The sequence below is a fragment of the Gopherus flavomarginatus genome, chromosome 5 (genome assembly GCF_025201925.1).
Source record: "Gopherus flavomarginatus isolate rGopFla2 chromosome 5, rGopFla2.mat.asm, whole genome shotgun sequence".
NCBI lineage: Eukaryota > Metazoa > Chordata > Testudines > Testudinidae > Gopherus > Gopherus flavomarginatus.
The window spans coordinates 74,007,937-74,026,751 of NC_066621.1; the positions used below are offsets into that span (position 1 = coordinate 74,007,937).

Below are 18,815 nucleotides of genomic sequence, written 5' to 3' on the forward strand. Positions count from 1 at the left end.
AACACCTGGTATGTGGTCCAAAAAGTATTGTATCAATCTCCTTCCCAGCTTTCCTAAACAGGCTATGCTTCCATGATAACTATCTGAAAGTACCCCCATCCCATTCTGCCAGTGCTGTACTTGTTATTTACTTAAACTGAGGACTTCAGTTTCCAGCACTCAGATACCTCAGTAGGCACAATAAAAGGACCTATAATGCATAGCACAATGTGTTCTTGATCCATGACTGGGGCTTCAAGGCCTGACAGTAATACAAATAAATAATAATAGCAGCAATTAGTGTTCCCAATCAAGCAACTTTCATCTGTATTAAATATAAAATAGGAACTTCAGATTTAAGCTCAGAGTCCATCCTTCACCATCCCTGATGTGATTAATAATTGCAAGGTGTCTTTAAACAGAGGATGACTTCATACTCAGGCCCACCCAATTTACCCTGACACTTCTAGAAATTATGGAGATCATCTTGGTTATTTCAGATTAATGGGAGTTACATGCATGCATTAAGGACAGCATATACCCCATTAGTATTGCTGTAACACCTTGGCCAATGAAAATCAAGACAAAGAAAAAGCATCTCTCAATGAACTGCATTATAGGATAAATTTGTATGTAGAGTGTGAGCTGTGGAAAAAAAAATATTAATGGAAATTAGTTTCAGATCATCAACTGTAGGCACAGTATCGGGTAAGAAACTGAATGGTTCTTTTCAAAGAGGGTCTGGAAGTAACCACAGCACAATGCCAATCACTTTCAAATTTTAGTATTTAAAGTAAGGAGCTGGGTAGGGTAGGATGGAAGCATCTGAACTCAATAACCTATTTTTATTGATTTTCTTTCATATAACATTTCAAAAAAGACTGCTGAGGGTTTTATTTTACAAATTACAACACAAACCCTTGTGTGCCAGACTTTAGCCCATGGAAACTCTTATGACCATGAAAAAAACAACAACCAGGCTTAATAATGGAAATGCTGCCACAACCCAGAGTCTTCAGAGCTCTGCCTCTATCATCTCTGCTTGAAACCCAAAGCAGCAAAAGTGGCTTATGTAGTTTCTGCCCTACATGTGTTGAAACGATTTAGAAAAGGACCTGCTTTTGCAATTAAATACAGCAACTCTGGAAGCTACTGAAGTGTAACATGTTATTAGTCATAAATGAAGATGAAAGAGTAACCTCCTCCTCACCTGGGGAAACTTTCCTATCCCCAAGAAGAAATGGGGAACTGCCTTGACATGATTTTCTTTCTGACCCTGAATTACAATGCACATAATGTAACTCCATCTTGTAACCGTGACAAACTGCGCCATGCAAAACATATCACCTGGAGGGCTCCTATTGTGTCAAACGTGAGAATAAGCACATACATGCCTAAAAAAATAACCTTGGCAGTACATGGGAACAATCATAGTTCTGAAGAGGTTGTCACAAATGCTTTTAAGTGCGGGGGGGGGGGGGGGATTGAAGAGTTTGTACAAGTGCCACACTACGCTTTTTGTAGGGGAATCCTGCTCCCTATGCCTATTATGTTTGTAAAAGGAACTGTTCTTTTTACTATAGCACTATGGCTGAGAACAACCAAAGTACTGCTGCCCAAAAATCTTCAAATATAATGCACTGGTCATTTTCTTGGGTTTGGCTAAAGGAACCTTAAATGACACTCATGTTCTAAATGAAATTAATACATAAATAAATAGAGTTGTATATGATATGGCTATTTCAAGGTGTCTCCGAAGTAACACTATTTCAAACTCTTACATATGTGCCAGCTAGTACCAGTTTAGTTACACTCCATTACAGTGTCCATACCTGTCTGGGGAAGGATATAGCTGAGCTCATCATCTAGTGGAAGACTCTATTATACTAAGGGTCTTAAGTGCAAGCAAATGCAATATCTAGATGTGATGGAGTAACCTAAGGGCACTTATGCCCAGCAAAACATGTCATGTTTTGATTTCATTACCAGAGAGTGCCTTGAACAATTTGCTTGTCTAGAAAGTGAGTTAATCATTTTACATGATGCAAGGCACAATCAAACATAGTTGGGGCACTATTGTATTAGAACACAATACCTAATACAAACACACTAATTTTGGTTTTGTAAAGGAGTGCTTAAATGGTTGTTGTATTGCAGCCAATTTAACTGAGTTTTGCTGCTATGAAACAAACTCTAAGGTCTCCTGTTCTCCTAAAATCTGCAGTTGCTAATAGGAATTATATACCCTTAAGAGCAGAAACAGTTGTGTCATAAAAATAAGAGCATGTAGGACCCTGTGTTACTTTAACATAGTTATTTGTATGTCAGTATAGATTATACAGAATTGCAGCTGTGCTCATATATGAATCTGGAAGAACTGTCAAGGTCAGCTACTTAAACGATCCAATGCATGCTATTTAATAAGACTTCTGGCAATGCTGAAATAAGTATTAGTTTAATAACTGTTCTATTCTTTATTGAGTGGAGTAAATGCACTTGGAGAGGTAATAAAATTGAGGATCAAGTGGATCTTTTCCATTTCTAACTACTATGACCTCATTATCTGCAACTTTACAAACGAAAACATGAAATCACATTTTAAGACAGATAAGGCCTACTGTGATGGGCTATTCACCCCACTCTAGCCTATAAGGGGTTAATGAGGTTGAGGAAAGGCCAATTAACCCGATAGGCCACAGCTGAGGGGAATTAGCTGGCCTAAATAACCCCTGAACAATGATAGAACCCAGCTGGGAAGGAACTGTGGGGGCTAGGAGAAAGCCAGGAAACTGGCAGTAGAATGGAGTTGCAGTAAGGGAGCGTGTAGCCACACTCTGGACAATAGAAAAAGAAAGAAGGGAAACTTGGTGGAGAGAGTATAGGAAAACACTCAGGGGAAAAGACAGCAAGGTTTAAGATGATGCAGACTCTGGCTGCTGCTAAGAGGTCCCTAAGCTGAAACCTGGAGTAGAGAGCAGGCCCAGGTGTCCCTACCAGCCCTTGTGGAAGTGGCACAGTTTGGGCCTGGAAGGAGCTAATGCCCAGAGCAGCTAGGAGGAGGCGCCCTAGTGGTGAGTGGACTCTGAGACACGCATTTAGATATTTGGTCATGTAAAATGCCCCAAATTGGTCACCTAAATGGATCAAACCCAGTACTCCCACTTTTAAAAGTAGGAGACTCTACCGTTGGAGTTATAAAAGGACATGGTCTCTTAGCTTGAAGGCAGGAGCAGACACAAACCCCTTTATGTGGACTAGCCATTAGAAGGAGACAGCCACACTATTGGTTTGAGTTACACAATCCCCCTGGGCAAAGAAAAATTACAGTAATATGAGCACCTTAGTTCTGTTCGTATTAGATCAGTCTCATTACAGTATTAATCAGTACTGGAGAGGCACAAAATAAGAAAGAATAATACTATTGCAAAACTGGCTAGCCTGAGGTATAATTAGTAAAACTGAGTTGTCTTAGGTGACATATCACTGATCAAAGATGGAATTATTTCAAAACCAGCCTGTCTTCAATGTTAAAATTATGATCAGAGAAAAAAACATTGTGCAAAAACGGTCAGAGAATAAAGTTTATCTTAGCATGCACTAAGCTTTCATCTCTAATGTCATCAAATGGCTGGCTTACCCATTTTAATTGCAATTATTCGGAATTCTGTTTCGAACAAGTTATTAATCATAGCAACCACAACTAGAGAAAAATACAAAGGGAAGCCGCTAATTTCTGCTCTTTGGGTCTAACTGAGGTGCAATCCTCAGGTGCAATCCTACAAGCTACACTATGGCCAATTTCATTCAGTATTGGACCCAAAACAAAATCCAGAATCTAGATCCAGTTCAGATAAACGCCTGCTACTCAGAATAGATGGGACAAACCCAAACATCCTGACATTTGAGAAAGTTCAGATTTTGATTCCTACTAACGAAAACAGGAAGGAGCATAAACTTGGCAAGTCCTAAGTGTAAAAGTATAATTAGGCAGGCCAAAAATTTTTTTTTCCAGGAGCAACTAGTCAAAGACTCAAAAATACACAACAATTTTTTTTTAAGTGTATTAGAAGCAGGAAACTTGTCAAACAATCAGTGATGTCACTGGACTATCGAGGTGGTAAAGGACCACTTGAGGAAGATATGGCCATTACGGAGAAGACAAATTAATTCTTTGCATCAGTCTTCACTGCAGAGGATATAAGGGAGAATCCCACACCGGAGCCATTCTTTTTAGATGACAAATCTGAGGAACTCCTCCAGAGTGAGGTGTCAATAGAGGAGATTTTGGAACAAAGTGATAAATTAAACAGTAATAAGTCCCCAGGACCAATGGTATTCACCCAAGAGTTCTGAAGGAACTTAAATATGAAACTGCAGAACTACTAAGTGTGGTATGCAACCTATCATATAAATCAGTTTCTGAACCAGATGATTGAAGGATAGGTAATGTGACAATTTTTTTAAAAAGGCTCTAGAGGCAATTACAGGCTGCTAAGCATAACTTCGGTACGAAGCAAATTGGTTGAAACTACAGTAATGGAACAGAATTATCAGACAAATAGATGAACGTGATATTTGTTGGAGAAGAGTGGACATGGCTTTTGTAAAGAAAATCATGCTTCATTTGAACTCTTTGAGGGAGTCAACAAACATGTGGACAAGGGTGATCCAGCAGATATAGCATACTTGAACTTTCTGAAAGCCTTTGACAAGGTCCCTCACCAAAGGCTCTTAAGCAAAGTAGGCAGTCAAGGGATATAAAGGATGATCCTCTCATGGATCACTAATTGTTAAAAGACAGAAAACAGAGGGTAGGAATAAATGGACAGTTTTCCGAATAGAGAGAGGTATATAGTGGTGTCCACCAGGGATCTGTACTGGGACCAGTGCTGTTCAACATATTCAAAAATGATCTGGAAAAAGGGGTCAACGTTTACAGGTGATACAAAATTACTCAAGATAATAGTCATCTTTGGACTTAACTAAGAGTTGCAAAGGAGTCTCACAAAACTGTGAGAGACTGGGCAGACGAAATTCATTGTTGATAAATGCAAAGTAATGCCCACTGGAAAACAATCCCAACTATACATACAAAGCGATGGGGTCTAAATTAGCTTTTGCCACTCAGGAGAGAGACCTTGGAATCATCGTGGCTAGTTCTCTGAAAACATCTGCTCAGTGTGCAACAGCTGTCAAAAAAGCTAACAGAATGTTAGGTACCATTAGGAAAGGGATCGATAAGACAGTAAATATCATAATGCAACCATATAAATCCATGGTATGCCCATACCTTGAATACTGTGTGCAGTTCTGGTCATCCCATCTCAAACAAGAGAAATTAGAATCGGAAAAGGTACAGAGGAGGTCAACAAAAATGATTATGGGTCTGGAACAACTTTCCATATGAGGAAAGATTAAAAAGACTGGGACTTTTCAGCTTGGAAGAGAGATGACTAAGAGGGGAATATAAAATTGTGACTGGTATGGAGAAAATGAATAAGGAAGTGTGATTTACTCCTTCCTTCTGGCCTTCACAATATCCACTGGCAACGAGGGGTGACCCAATGAAATTAATAGGAAGCAGGTTTAAAACAAACAAAAAGAAGTACTTCTTCACACAACACACAGTCAACCTGTGGAACTCATTGCGAGGGGATGTTGTAAAGGCCAAAGGATAACAGGGTTCAAAAAAGAACTAGATAAGTTCATGGAGGATAAGTCAATCAATGGCTATTAGTCATGATGCTCAGGGATGCAACCGCATGCTATGGCTGTCCTAAACCTCTGACTGTCAGAAGTTGGGAGTGGACCACAGAGGATGGATCACTCAATAATTGCCTACTCAGCTCATTTCCTCTGAAGCACGTGGCATTGGTCATTGTCAGAAGACAGGATACGGAGCTAGATGGACCATTGGTCTGACCCTTTATGGCCATTCTTATGTTGATTTTGCAGTCTCAAATTCAGAAGAGTTTGGATCACCTCATATAAAGTGATAAGTAGTTTAGGTATTGATCCAGGATTTTGGATCTGGCCTGACTGACCATATTTAGTAATAATAAAAACAGTGGTTTAAAGGAGACTTTTATGAAGATGACAAAGGTTCCAATGGAAAGCCCCCAATTCTGCAATGCTTTCTCAATTTGATTAGTGTTCAGTGGGCCTACTTGCATGAATCAGGACCATCTATGTGGCTTAGAGATAAGTGATTTGGAGACAGAAATCCCCTTGGCTCTATTCCTTGTTCTCCTACTGACTCGCTGTGTGACTTTGAGCAAGTCACTGGAACCAAGACCTGCAGTGTGCTGAGAGCTCTCTGGAAAATTCTCGACATCCTTACCAGGAATTAAGCGGGCTTAGTGCCTTCCAGGGCCACTCAGAACATTTGGAATTAAGCCTTCAACCACTGCAGGTCAAACCACGATCAGTGGTATGTGCCTGCACAAGGCAGCAAAGAGGTATAAAGTCTTCTTTTGCAGGTCCCTGGGCACAGGGAGGCTGTTATACTCACTCTCATGCATGTGGGCAAGGAGAGGGCTGAGCCTGGACTCCACCCTACCAATGCACACATAGGTGAGCTAGAAATAAGCTTTAACAGGTAAAGGTCAGGTAAATCTTATTGCCACTTTGGAACAAGGGAAATCCATGAACCAGTCTGTAATTCTCTGAGTCATAATCTAGTCCCTGTTCTACTTTTGGGGCAACAAAACTATGCAGTGCCTCTCGCTCATAGCTTGTGGTAAACTCCACAATTCAACCTTCTGTGTCTCATTTTACCCATGTATAAAGTGGGTATAACCAGTGCTTGCCTGTCTCACAAGGAGTCTATGAAGCTTAATACATTTATGTTTGTAAAATGCTTTGCAAACCTCTGATGGAAGATGCAAGATTATTATGAGTAATTTTCAGAATGAAACAGATTTTTACAAGGTGATATTTTATTCAGCACATGTGCTCTGCTTCTGTTTTGTTATATTGTTGAATTCTCTTACTTCAATATAATTACTAGTTAGAAAATAATCAAGTAAAGTAGTCTGAACATTTTTAAACAGACAAATGATCTTTTCTGTGTGGGATTTTTAACACTTGAATCTACGTACACCAAGCAGGTACCTTTAAATTTTATCTTTATAACACGGATGTGATAATGCTAAAATAAAGAAAGAGGCTTGGGAATGCTCCAGGGAGACCTGCTTCTGTCTTTGGCAGCTGATGTTTTATTTTCCCAACTCTTTGCAGATGCTTGTCTCACAAAGCAAACAAATGGAGGCTCAGATTATCAGAAACTGATATTGCTGCGAGCCCAGACAAGACTGACAGACCTCATAAAAAGTGCTTATTGGCAAAAGGACCTCCTCCTCATGATAGGATTAAGCAAAATTAGCATCAGTTGTGTCGAAGTCAATAACACTGCTATCTTGAAAACAGCAACCCTGTAGTTTTTACATTCATGAAAAATAATCCTCTTCTTCCTCTATTTAGCAAACAATCCCTGAGCCCCCAAAATGTATTGCTCATTGCTTCTTGCTCATCTTGAGACTCACTTGCTTTTCTATCAGTCAATTCACTGGAGATCACTTGCCAGCAAAAAAAAACTTGTCGAGCAAATGTCAGCAAACATCAAATTAACCAGTTTAAAATCAGCAGTGGACAGCTGGCACTCAACAGAACCCCACACATGGCCTCATTCACATCGTTGCTAAACGGAAGTAGTCAATCCCCACTAGCTCCACCTCCAAAATGAACCAATTTATTCTCTAAAGAAGCTTAAACTGATGGCAAGGAAATATCTGCTGCTACTATTTAGTTTTAATGATATCAAAAGATTAGCTTCAAGAAGTGAAAGTCAGCTTAGTATTTTAAGGGCTATTTCAGAACGTCTTTTTTTTTTTTTGCAATAGCAATTTAAGGTGCTATTGCTACTGTTCATTTTGCAGTAGATTTATGTCAAGTTATTTTCCCTTCTACTGAAACTGACAGTAAATACATTTCCAGTACACACACATCTATACTGTGTGTGTACCTGTGTACTAGAAATATATTCATTCTCTCTCTCTCATACACACACATATACTCAGGGCCCCCTCCAGCTCTCACACATTTCAGTGGGATTGGATGGGGCCCTGTGAGGAAATAAGTGTATCTTACAGCCCAGGCTCATGTCACAGCGTATTAGCCTCCATTATCCTCATTCTCAATCTCTCTGCAGTAGTTTGTTCACAGCATGAAAGAAAACGAATACAGAGAAACACCTAAAACAGATTCGCTGGTATATCCAGGGTAGCAAGGAATGCCTTGCCTACTCATGCTGTCATTAAGCCAATGGGAGCATTGCAAGGGACTTCAACAGAAACAGGACTGGGTCCTGCACGTGAGGATTCCAAGGCATGAAAAGACTGTAGTGCAGCAGATGCTTTCGAGAATGTTAAAAGCTCGATGTCGGCATTTCTCTACAGCTCAACACAGGCACCTCAGTGCAGTAGCTGTTAAGCAGTTGACTGCAGGTTACCTGGGGATGATGGAGGCAGAGGTGTGGGGCCAGGGCTCCGGGATACACACTCACTCTCTCCCAACAAAAGAGAAAGAAAAGCAGGCAATGTCTTGATGAATCTTACGAAACAGGGTGTTGATGTGGCACTTTCAGAGAAAGCTGCATCTAAATAAGAGAGCACCATAAGCTACGAAGGGTGGCAGATGTATCTGCTCTTCAATAAGGTCTATTTTGAGAACAGCAGCTACTTTCAGCATCAAAACAGAATATACATGCTTAGGCATTGCACAGTGTATGGGTCAAAGAAGTTAGTCATTGTGAACATGTGAAGGCTTTTACTGGGCCAGTTTCATTATACAACTCTATTGACTTCTCCTGAATTATTCTTAATTTGCACTGGTAAGAGAGGCCAATGAGGGCCAATGTATTTCTACTAGGATCTGTTCATCAATGTTATCCATCCATCCATCAACATGCATCAGATCTTCCATGACAGCTTTTTTTTTTTTCTCTCTCTCTTCACATTTTGGATTAAACCCTCCATTTGTGCTTCTATAGTTAAGTATCAGGGACCATAACTCACCACAACAGCTTCAGTTGGAGCAGTCATATTTCCATTAGAGGATTTTTATTAAAAACACAGGCCAACATTTTGAGAGGCAGCACGGTCAAGTGTAGCGAGAACTGGCCTTGGCGTGTGGAGATCTGAGGTCTATTCCCATCTCTGCCACTTATCTACTAGGCTTAGGTAAAACACTTCACTCCTCTGGGCCTCTTTGGGATAGAGGTTGTCATGTACTACATGTTTGTACAACAGCAAGCACAACAGGACTATGATCTCAGCGAGGCCATTAGATGATAGATATTGTAATATAAATAACAACAAATTTCAAACGTTGGTGACTAAAGTTGGATTCCAAAATTCATACATAGGCACCTAATGAAAAAGTACCCTAATGGCCTCTAGAGGTCCCACTGTGCATTTAGAAACCTAAATTTAGGTACTGAGGTTTGAAAATTTTGACCATCAGCCTTCTCCAGCATTGACTCCAGTGAAAGTCCTCTCTTTAGCCTACATTGTTTCTGAACGTTTTGGTCTATAAATAAAAATTTATTTTTCAAGATCCTGAAAAGAAAACAAAATGAAGTAATGGTGCCTATCAAATGCCAATGGTTCAAAATGTGAAATGCAGGGGATGAAATTAACTCACCTCTTTATGACTATGTACTATATGGCAAATCAGGGATTCTGCATACTACAACGTGTGCAGCATGACAGGGTGCAGGAAGGATGGGGAAACCCATTGGTCAGTTTAAACTAGATCCTTTGTGTTATTTTAACAGCTTTCTACAGTTGAAAAATATTACTGTAAATATGTACATGATATGTACAGCAGCTGCTTAGTTAGAAGTCTTTCTTTATTCTGGTAGGAAATGCACTTCCTCTATCAAAACCAGGTCAAGTTTTCTCACCTTTGTACTAATTACTCTGAATGATTATTTACAAAAAGTTATTTATAGTCATCACCCTTTGGTAATAAGACGAGGATCGTTCTAATAAAACCTAAAAATAGTATAGATGGAGTTGTAGGTCTACAGTATATTTGTCATGTATTCTGAGTAAAAGAGTGTAGCATTACAGAAACAAAAGACACATTACAGAAATGAACATGCCAGTATCCTTGTCAGACAGGAGCTCTCAGCACTCCAAATACAACTGAAGCATAGGGGAAAATCTTAATGGGTAGACTTTCATATTAATAATCATAACTCCCACCAAGGGAACATATCAGTAAATCTTTAGTATCTATATCTGCTGCCATTCAAACAGATTGAGAGTGATTACTGATACATTAAATGCCCAGCAGCAATAGCTATGCCAATGCTCTCCACAATGTAGAATTCTTAACACACACAGTGACAAGTCTGATTAGGCAATTTACAAGAAACAATTTATGTAATTCCTTCCCACAGCCTCATCCTCCTAGGAAAACTTCTGGTTTGATTTATTTCTTCACCACCTCTCTCTTTACATTTACTTCCAATTGTACTTCCAAAAAGCACCTCCACAGATGCACATCTCATCATGTAACTTGGTAAGTAACTTGGTAAGTAACTTTCTTCAATTCCCTTTCAAGCCTCAATTCATCACCACACCCTATTTACAAAGTAGGATTAACTGAAGCTCATATATTGCATACTTAAATCTCAAATGATGACAGATTACAGATTAGCCTGAGATTTTCAAAGGAAAATAAGAGAATTAGGTATCCAACTCCAATCAAAATTCACTGGGATCTGGGGAAATATCATAGATCCCTTTGAAAATCCAACTTTTAAGAATTCCCATTCCATGTGACATTTACACTGAAAAATGGACAGATTCCTGTAATATCTTTGGTGCCTTTTATATCAAGATGGGCTTCTCTTGTTCAAATTGCATCTTCCAGATGTTCTCTCTAATTTATGGGTTTCAGAGTAGTAGCCGTGTTAGTCTGTATCTGCAAAAAGAACAGGAGGACTTGTGGCACCTTAGAGACTAACACATTTATTTCAGCACAAGCTTTCGTGGGCTACAGCTCACTTCTTCGGATGCACAGAATGGAACACACAGACAAATATCTCCTGTCTGTGTGTTCCATTCTATGCATCTGATGAAGTGGGCTGCAGTCCACGAAAGCTTATGCTGAAATAAATTTGTTAGTCTCTAAGGTGCCACAAGTACTCTTGTTCTTTTCTCTAATTTGTGTATGTCATGGCATCAAACCCTGGATCAAAAAACCATGAACCATGGCCAAATACATACAAACATAGCAGTCATCAGCTGTTCAGCCTCAGGCTGGAGCTCAGGGCTCTGAAGCCCACTTCCCTTTCCCAGGATTCAGAACCTGAGCTCCAGCCTGAACCCATACGTCAGCTGCTTTTAGCACTGTAGACCTGGGCTCTGAGACTTGCTGTTAAAACACAGTGTAGATATACCCAGTGAACTCTGAACCCTGGGACTTAAGCACAGAAATCATAGGCCTCTGAGTCAAAAGGAGAACTCACTTTACCTATGAGTAAGGGAAGGCTGTTATAATTGTTGAGGCCAGCCGATACATGATCACATGCACTAACAAGTATATTACACAAACATCCCTGAACTTCAGACAAGCAGGGGACTGCATTTTGCTACTGAAACTTATCTCTGTAGAGGGCTAGAACCAAAGCCGTATATAAATTCTCTACAGGTTGGGCTTAGAATCCAAATTTTGCAGCTTGGGAACAGCTCTAACACTTCAGTTAAGGTCCAATTTCTATGTTGAGTAAATTATTAATTTTTGATATTAGGATATGATCCAAAAAAATTCTTATATGCCACTAATATAGAAGGGAAAAAGCTTTAGAAACAACAACATTACTTTACCTTTCCTTAATAAAAAGTAATAGCTAAGTCAGTTGGCAAAAATAGTGCTATCAAGCCATAACTCTCCAAACTGCATAACCCCTTATCCTCCGAGTCAATTCTTCTGTTGCAATATTAGAGTTAAGCACTTAAAATCTCTTCCAGAATTAAATGTTACTTCCAAATAAGCATATTTTCTTTGCTGTATGCTCCACATTAGCCCAGAAGGCACATTGAGATAAGAGAATTAAAGGGAAATATTTTAATAGAAGGGCAAGTCTTGTGTAAACCAGAACAGATATCCTATATATAGTGATAAACCTTCTGACACTGTCTTCACAGGGAGAATTCTTAATTACCTCACAATTTCACAGGAACACAACTGTAATTTTAAAAACCAATATTCCATCCAACTTTACAGCTAGTGAAATTCTGCAGAACTGAGACTCCAGGCCAGGTTGTGTAACTTATGTCTTGTCTACACAAACACTCATTCATAGCATTCTGAGGTGTAAATCTACTCTGCTGTAGCATGCTGCAAATTCCCTAGTGCACTTAGATCTACCTCCTACCCCCTAAATGGCAGTAGATTAAAGTGCACTAGGGAATTTTAGTGCACAACATCAACCTCCACACAGACATTTAGCTCACAGTAGGCTACTGTGGAGTAGATTTACACTTGAGCTTTACGCATTTGTATAGACAGACACAATCTGGCTCGTATTGGGGGCAGTGCAGGAGGCGCCTCTCCACCAACCAGCAGGAAGGAATGTCCCTTTGGCTGATGCAGCATTCTCCCCTCAAAAAGCCTGTCTAGCTCCACTGTCAACATGGAGGTGAGACAAAGGCAGGGTCCAGCTCCTCTCTGTACCTCTTGACCCTGGGAGGCGACTTGGACTCTCAGGGGCACTAGGAACGTGCAAGTCTTGCACCCCTTTCAGTTCAGGGTCTTTTACTGCACAAGGTCCTTGCACGGGGTGAGCAAGGCCAGAAAAAAAGGTTCCTTCACTCTTCCTCCCCCTACAGACCTATGCAGAGCCACACACAAACAGGCATGTCTTTGATTTTCATTGTTCTCCCAATCAGTATCCTTAAAGTAAAGGCCAGAGTCTGATCTCATTTTCACTAGTGTAAATCCAGATTAATTAGACTGAAGTCAATAGAATTACTCTGCATTTACACTGGTGCTACTGAAATTAGAGCCTGGCCTTAGGTCTTTGACTAATAAACTGCATCTCTTTCTATATCGAAATAAACTTTAAGCAAGGGCAAATACACTTCTGCATCATTCGCACAATGGGTTGCTAAGCATATTACCTACAATGCAAGAGGATTATGAGGAGAAAAAAATTCCATGCCCTGAACAAGAAGCACCTAGACAATTCCTGGGGTCACAGGATAACGGTACAGAGAACAGAGGTGAACAAAGCTAAATCCCATCCCTTCAATTCTGCCTAGCCACACAAGTGTCTCGCATAACCTTACCCAATTTGAGGGGAGCACTAAGAAGGAGGTACTCCTCACTTAGCTACAAGTAAAGTACTTCACTCAAAATAAACTATTTAAAGAGAAGTATGAGCAGGGTGCAACTGTTTACATCTGATTGCTGTTATCAAAAGAAAAGTAAAATGCCATTTTCTGTAATGCTTTTGTCAAGAATCGCTGCTGCCACTAAAATACCTTTTCAAATGAATTCACACTACTCTTTGGTAAATATCAAACTTTTAACATGGGTCAGATCCAGGCTCTTTAGCTACTTACTTGCTGAAATGTAGCCACTTTCCTTACTTCATCAATTGCTTGCAGACTCAAACAGATTAGACAACCAAAGCAGGAAAGGTTATCTGATGCTGGTTATATCCAATTACATTTGTCATCATTCTTTTACTGATGTAATGGTAAAGATTAACCTATAAAGAAGCAGGATCCTTCTCAGGTTTCACAGTTGTATGCATACACTATAAGGCTGGTCACTGCTCCAAAAACAGGATCATTAAACCTTGTATCAAGAGAAAGGATCACGTGTTATTTACAACAATCTTTAACAATCGGCATAAAAACAATACGTCATCTCTTGCTAATACACAAAGCACACAGCGGTGAAGGGGACAGAGCCTTGTTTTGGTCACGTTAAAAAGGAAGAGTTGGCAAGAGGCATGTAGTCTGCTAATATTTTTCATCTAAAAATTCTGAAGTAACAGGTTTTAGATTATATGTCAATTTTATTTTCCTATGTTGATTACAATGCAGTAACAAAATCAGTATGATTTGAATGGTTCTTTCAGTGTTTAGTGGCTTAAGAACTAGGGAATCACCATTCTTTAACTAAGGTGGGCTGTAATACACAGCTAGGGATCAGCCCAGTGTTCTGGAATCTGCACAAATGGGCTACCATACTGAGTGAGAAACTCAAATTCAATCTTTTCTCTTGGACTGGCAGTACTCCAGAGAGTGAGCACGTAGTCCGCCAGGTAGAAAGGTACCTCCTGTTACTCTCTAGCTGCTCCTCTGGTTGTTTCAAGAATAGCACAGATGTGCTCTAGAAGGACTGGCATGCATCCCCCGCATGGTCAGTTAGAGGATTGTTACCATGGCACAATGAACTTAAAGGCAGGACCGACTTGCCAAAAATGGCAACATTTCTGAGAACACAGTTAAGATTTAGCAATTTGCCTAGCAACAAAAGCAAGTCCTCGAGTCATGTAGCAAATCCTAGGGTTCAGGATGACAAGTAGATTTGAATAGATACTCTTCTCCAGTTCATTGTCCCCTTCCTCTCAGCATACCACCGTTTTTGTTGGCCACATCAGATGATTTCTTAAAAAAGTAAAACTAGGAATTTTTAAGATGCCCGGAAAGAAGTTTGGAACATCTAAGGAAACAATGTGCCTCTGCCTCATGCTTCTATAAGGTGGGAACCAATCCAAAAAAAGCAAAGCATTGAATCCATTTAAAAAAAATCAAGATATTCAAAGTGAGTCTGGAGGACTTTGTGTCTGATCTCCATAAACACCTCCAAGTCTTTGTTCCCCTTACTTGTTTAACATTACCAAATAATTTATTTGCTTTGTGTGCTTGCCTTTCTGTGAAAGGCATCTGCTTGGATTCTTGTGTTAAATGAATAAACATGGTGCCTAAAATTAAAACTTGGCTATCAAAAAAGATATGATTCAAATATGGCACTATGTGTGGTTCGTGTTATCTTCAACTCAATAATTATCTGTTGTCATATAGCATAGGTTTTTGAAAGTTCCAGAAACAACTGGACACTTGAAACACTCTAGTTCCTCAACAGATCAAAATAGATCAAAACATAAGGTTTTAGAAAAAAGTTAAAATTGCTCAAAAAAAAAGCTGTATAGTATTGATTGAACACAAAGTTCCAGCAATTTATAATATACTGTAGAATATTGTATTCCAGGAATACACTGGTTAGGAATCATACTGTATCCTGTGGAAGGTGGAAAGTGCTAATCTGAGCATAACATGTTGCACTATCTCAAATAGAGTATTCTACTCAAGCTACTGGGGGATTTAAAGACATTTTCCTGTTACAGAAAGAAAGGAGGACATGGTCTCGATTTCATGCTATCTCGTCTTAGGATATGTCATCACTAGCAACGTTAAAGCGCTGCCATGTGAGTGCTTTAACGTGGCTGTGTAGTCGCGGCTCCAGCACTGGAAGAGAGCTCTCCCAGCACTTTGAAAAACCCACCCCCATGATGGGAGTAGCTCCCAGCAGCGGTGCATTGTCTACACTGCCACTTTACAGCACTGAAACTTGCAGCGCTCAGGAGGGGTCAGAGAAAGTTGCAGCATTGTAAAGTGGCAGTGTAGACAAGGCCTTACTAAATAAAGGACTCTTTTGAAGGCCTTGGGACAGATCCTGGAGCTATATCAAATTACATCAGCGGAGTTACATCACATATGTCATCTCTCTCATGTGCTGTGAGGTTTTTGGCAGAGCTGGTTGAAATATTCCAAACAAAAACCTTTTCATTAAAAATTGGTCTTTTTTAGGAAAACAAATTTTTTTCACAAAAAAACTACATTTTTGTTAAAATTTTTAATTTTCAGGACTTTTAAAAATCAAAATGTTAATGAAAACATTACTGAAGTAGTCTGTTTATCAACAACTTGGTTTCAGTAAACAATTTTTAATAACTCTTTTGATAAAGACTTCACAGTTTTTTAATATAAAAATGGGCTTGTTTCAAAATTTTTATTTTTTTGTGTGCAATTCCCTCTCCCCCCTTTTTTTCCAACTAGCTCCAGTCATTAGAAGGAGAAGTGGCTGATTGATGGAGGATTACCAAGAAAACATCTTTTTTTTAATTCATCCCCATTTTAAAATCCTATTTCTAACACATCTTTGATATATTCCTAGCTGGTTTGCATTTGTCTTTGTAACGTTGTTGGGCAAACTCTGCACTGACTTACATGTATGTGTTATAATAAGGTCCTTAATTATCCCACAGAAAAACAAAGCTGGAAAATAAAATATTATGTCAGTAACATGACAATGTCTCTTTGCAGCTGTCTAGAGCATATTTTGCAGAACTTGTGTATACTCTCCTCTGTCTCTCTTTGTTTTTCTTGTAATGAAAACTTTAAGAATCCTTTTCTACTCCCAAAGAAATAGCAAGACACATATTTAAATAAGCTAATCAGAGATGCACCTTTATAAGCCTTACCAGCCCCCTTAAAACATCACAAAATTCTCTTTAAACCAAGTTATCTTTACCTGAGTAAGTAACTGACATAGACTCTCTGTGACATATTTCCTTTTGTTTTTGACAAAAATAATAAGGGATTACACACAAAGTAATCTTAAGCGGGTTGGTTATGTATTCTATAGCTGTATAAAACAGGTCCTATACTATTACTAATAAAAATGTTTCAGGGGAGATTTTCAAAAGCACAGAGAGAAGTCAAGAACTCAATTACCACGGACTTTCAATGGGAGTTAGGTGCTTAATTGCCCTTTGAGCTCCTACAGCAATTTTCATCCAACGAGCTATACAAACAATAATTGAATGAGCCTCACATCATCTTCTATTATTATTACCCTTTTATGTGTGGGGACACTAATAGACACCTCAAGTGGATTTGCCCAATGTCACACAGGAAGTCTGTGGCAGAACTTGGAACAGAATCCAGACCTCCTGATTCTCAAATCTTTGCTTTCAGCTTCAAAATAATCCTTCTTCTCGTGCTTGTATATGCTTTGGCTATTTTACATTGGACCTTAGTATCTGAACAACCACTGTAATCCTGTGCCACTTATTTTGAATACTAGGAAAGACAACACATTATTTCCCAAACATATTTTGATAATTATTTATTCTCTATACTACTATAGAAGTGCAACAAAACAAAATGTAAGGAAATCTGCCACCAGGACAATTACCAGCACTGGATATCTAATAGCTGAAAAGAAGGAGATTTGAAACAATATTTTTGTACTAGCAGCAGCTTAAGGGAAGCCACCTGTCCAATCCTTTTGGTCTTGTCTCCCAACCCCCAAACAGCAGACCTATAGAAGTCTATGTTTCATGGCAGTGTTGGATAAGGGGATTCTAGACGTGAAGTGGGAAGCTTGGTATGTTCATTTGCATGTCAATACCAAGAGCGCATTTCCAGTTCACAGCTAGCTCAGAGCCCTGGGAACAAACAGAAAGGTTTGGTCATGCTTGTGTGGGCACTGAGTTCTACACTAGAAGTGCAGTTTGCATGGGAAAATGGTGGCTGGACAGCCTTATTTCTGCCATATCTTTATCTATATGACACACTATTAATAATCCCACCATGCATATTCATGATCAATTGAAGCAGTAATTCCATTTCATACGAAAACACACACACACAATGCTGGTTATTATTGAGATGAAAGACTAGACCCCCCCCCCCCTTTTTTTTTTTAAACAAGGCATGGAAAGAAATTTAGTCTTTGTGCCTTTTTAAGTCTAGAATTTCACCTAAACATTTTTTCCTAAAAGGATTATAGTATCTGCATATATGTAAGCTGATAGCTGATGATTACATGTTCTTACGGCATTTCCAAAGAAACATGGCTTTTCTAGGCAAGAATTAAATTAATACTAGTTACTGCTCAGACATTTACTATCAGAATGTTCTTGAAATAATACAGTTTATTTTAATTACAAATTACAGTTAATTATTCATATGCAAGTAAACCTTGGAAAGACACTGCTGATGATAGTATCATGCAGCACAATACAATCATTCCTCATACACTAAGTAGGCTTCAGATAATCAAGTATTGGCTCCAACCGAGAGGAAAAGAGAAAAAAGAACCACACCCCTGAACAATCTTTCCAACAGAAAGAAAATAAATTCAGCAAAGAGAAATTATGTGTGGGCTGATTTAAATCAAAGCTATTAAAATCACTGATTTTAATAATGATTTAAAACAGCAAGCAGAAAACCTTGATTTAAATAATTAATTTAAATCATCTTTTGCTTTTTCACTTTTTAGTTATTTTCTTAAAGAAAAGTTGATTCTCATTGGTTGGTAACCAGTAAAATAATGTTGATTTCCAACTAAATGTAATTACTACACCAAATTTGGCACTTCTTTTGCTAACTAGACAGATAAATAAATGTGTATAGAATAAAAGTACAAGTCATCATGTAGCTAATTTATATTTATTTAGATTCTTAATTTTCACACTTTATTTATGATGCATTTTTTACTTACGACATTTTTTACTTGTGATTTGTGTCAAGCTCTACTTGTATGGAAACAAACTGAATTACTGCACAAAAGAACATTTTATTTATTTATTATTAATTAAATAAAGCTACCTTAAATTTGCTGGATATAGAAGGAAAAAAATTTATCAAAACATGTTTTATTAAACGAAGGAGGTATTATCTCTAATTAGTTAATTCAGTTTCTGGTCACCATGTCCTTCAAGGTTTTAGAATTAGTAGATC

General features: G+C 38.7%; 1 protein-coding gene across 10 annotated transcripts in view; it reads right to left on the reverse strand.

Moving 5' to 3' along the window:
- The window catches only part of NAV2 (neuron navigator 2), a 356,425-nt gene that overhangs the window by 270,076 nt on the left and 67,534 nt on the right, over positions 1–18,815 (reverse strand). The gene's annotated exons all lie outside the window — the stretch shown is intronic.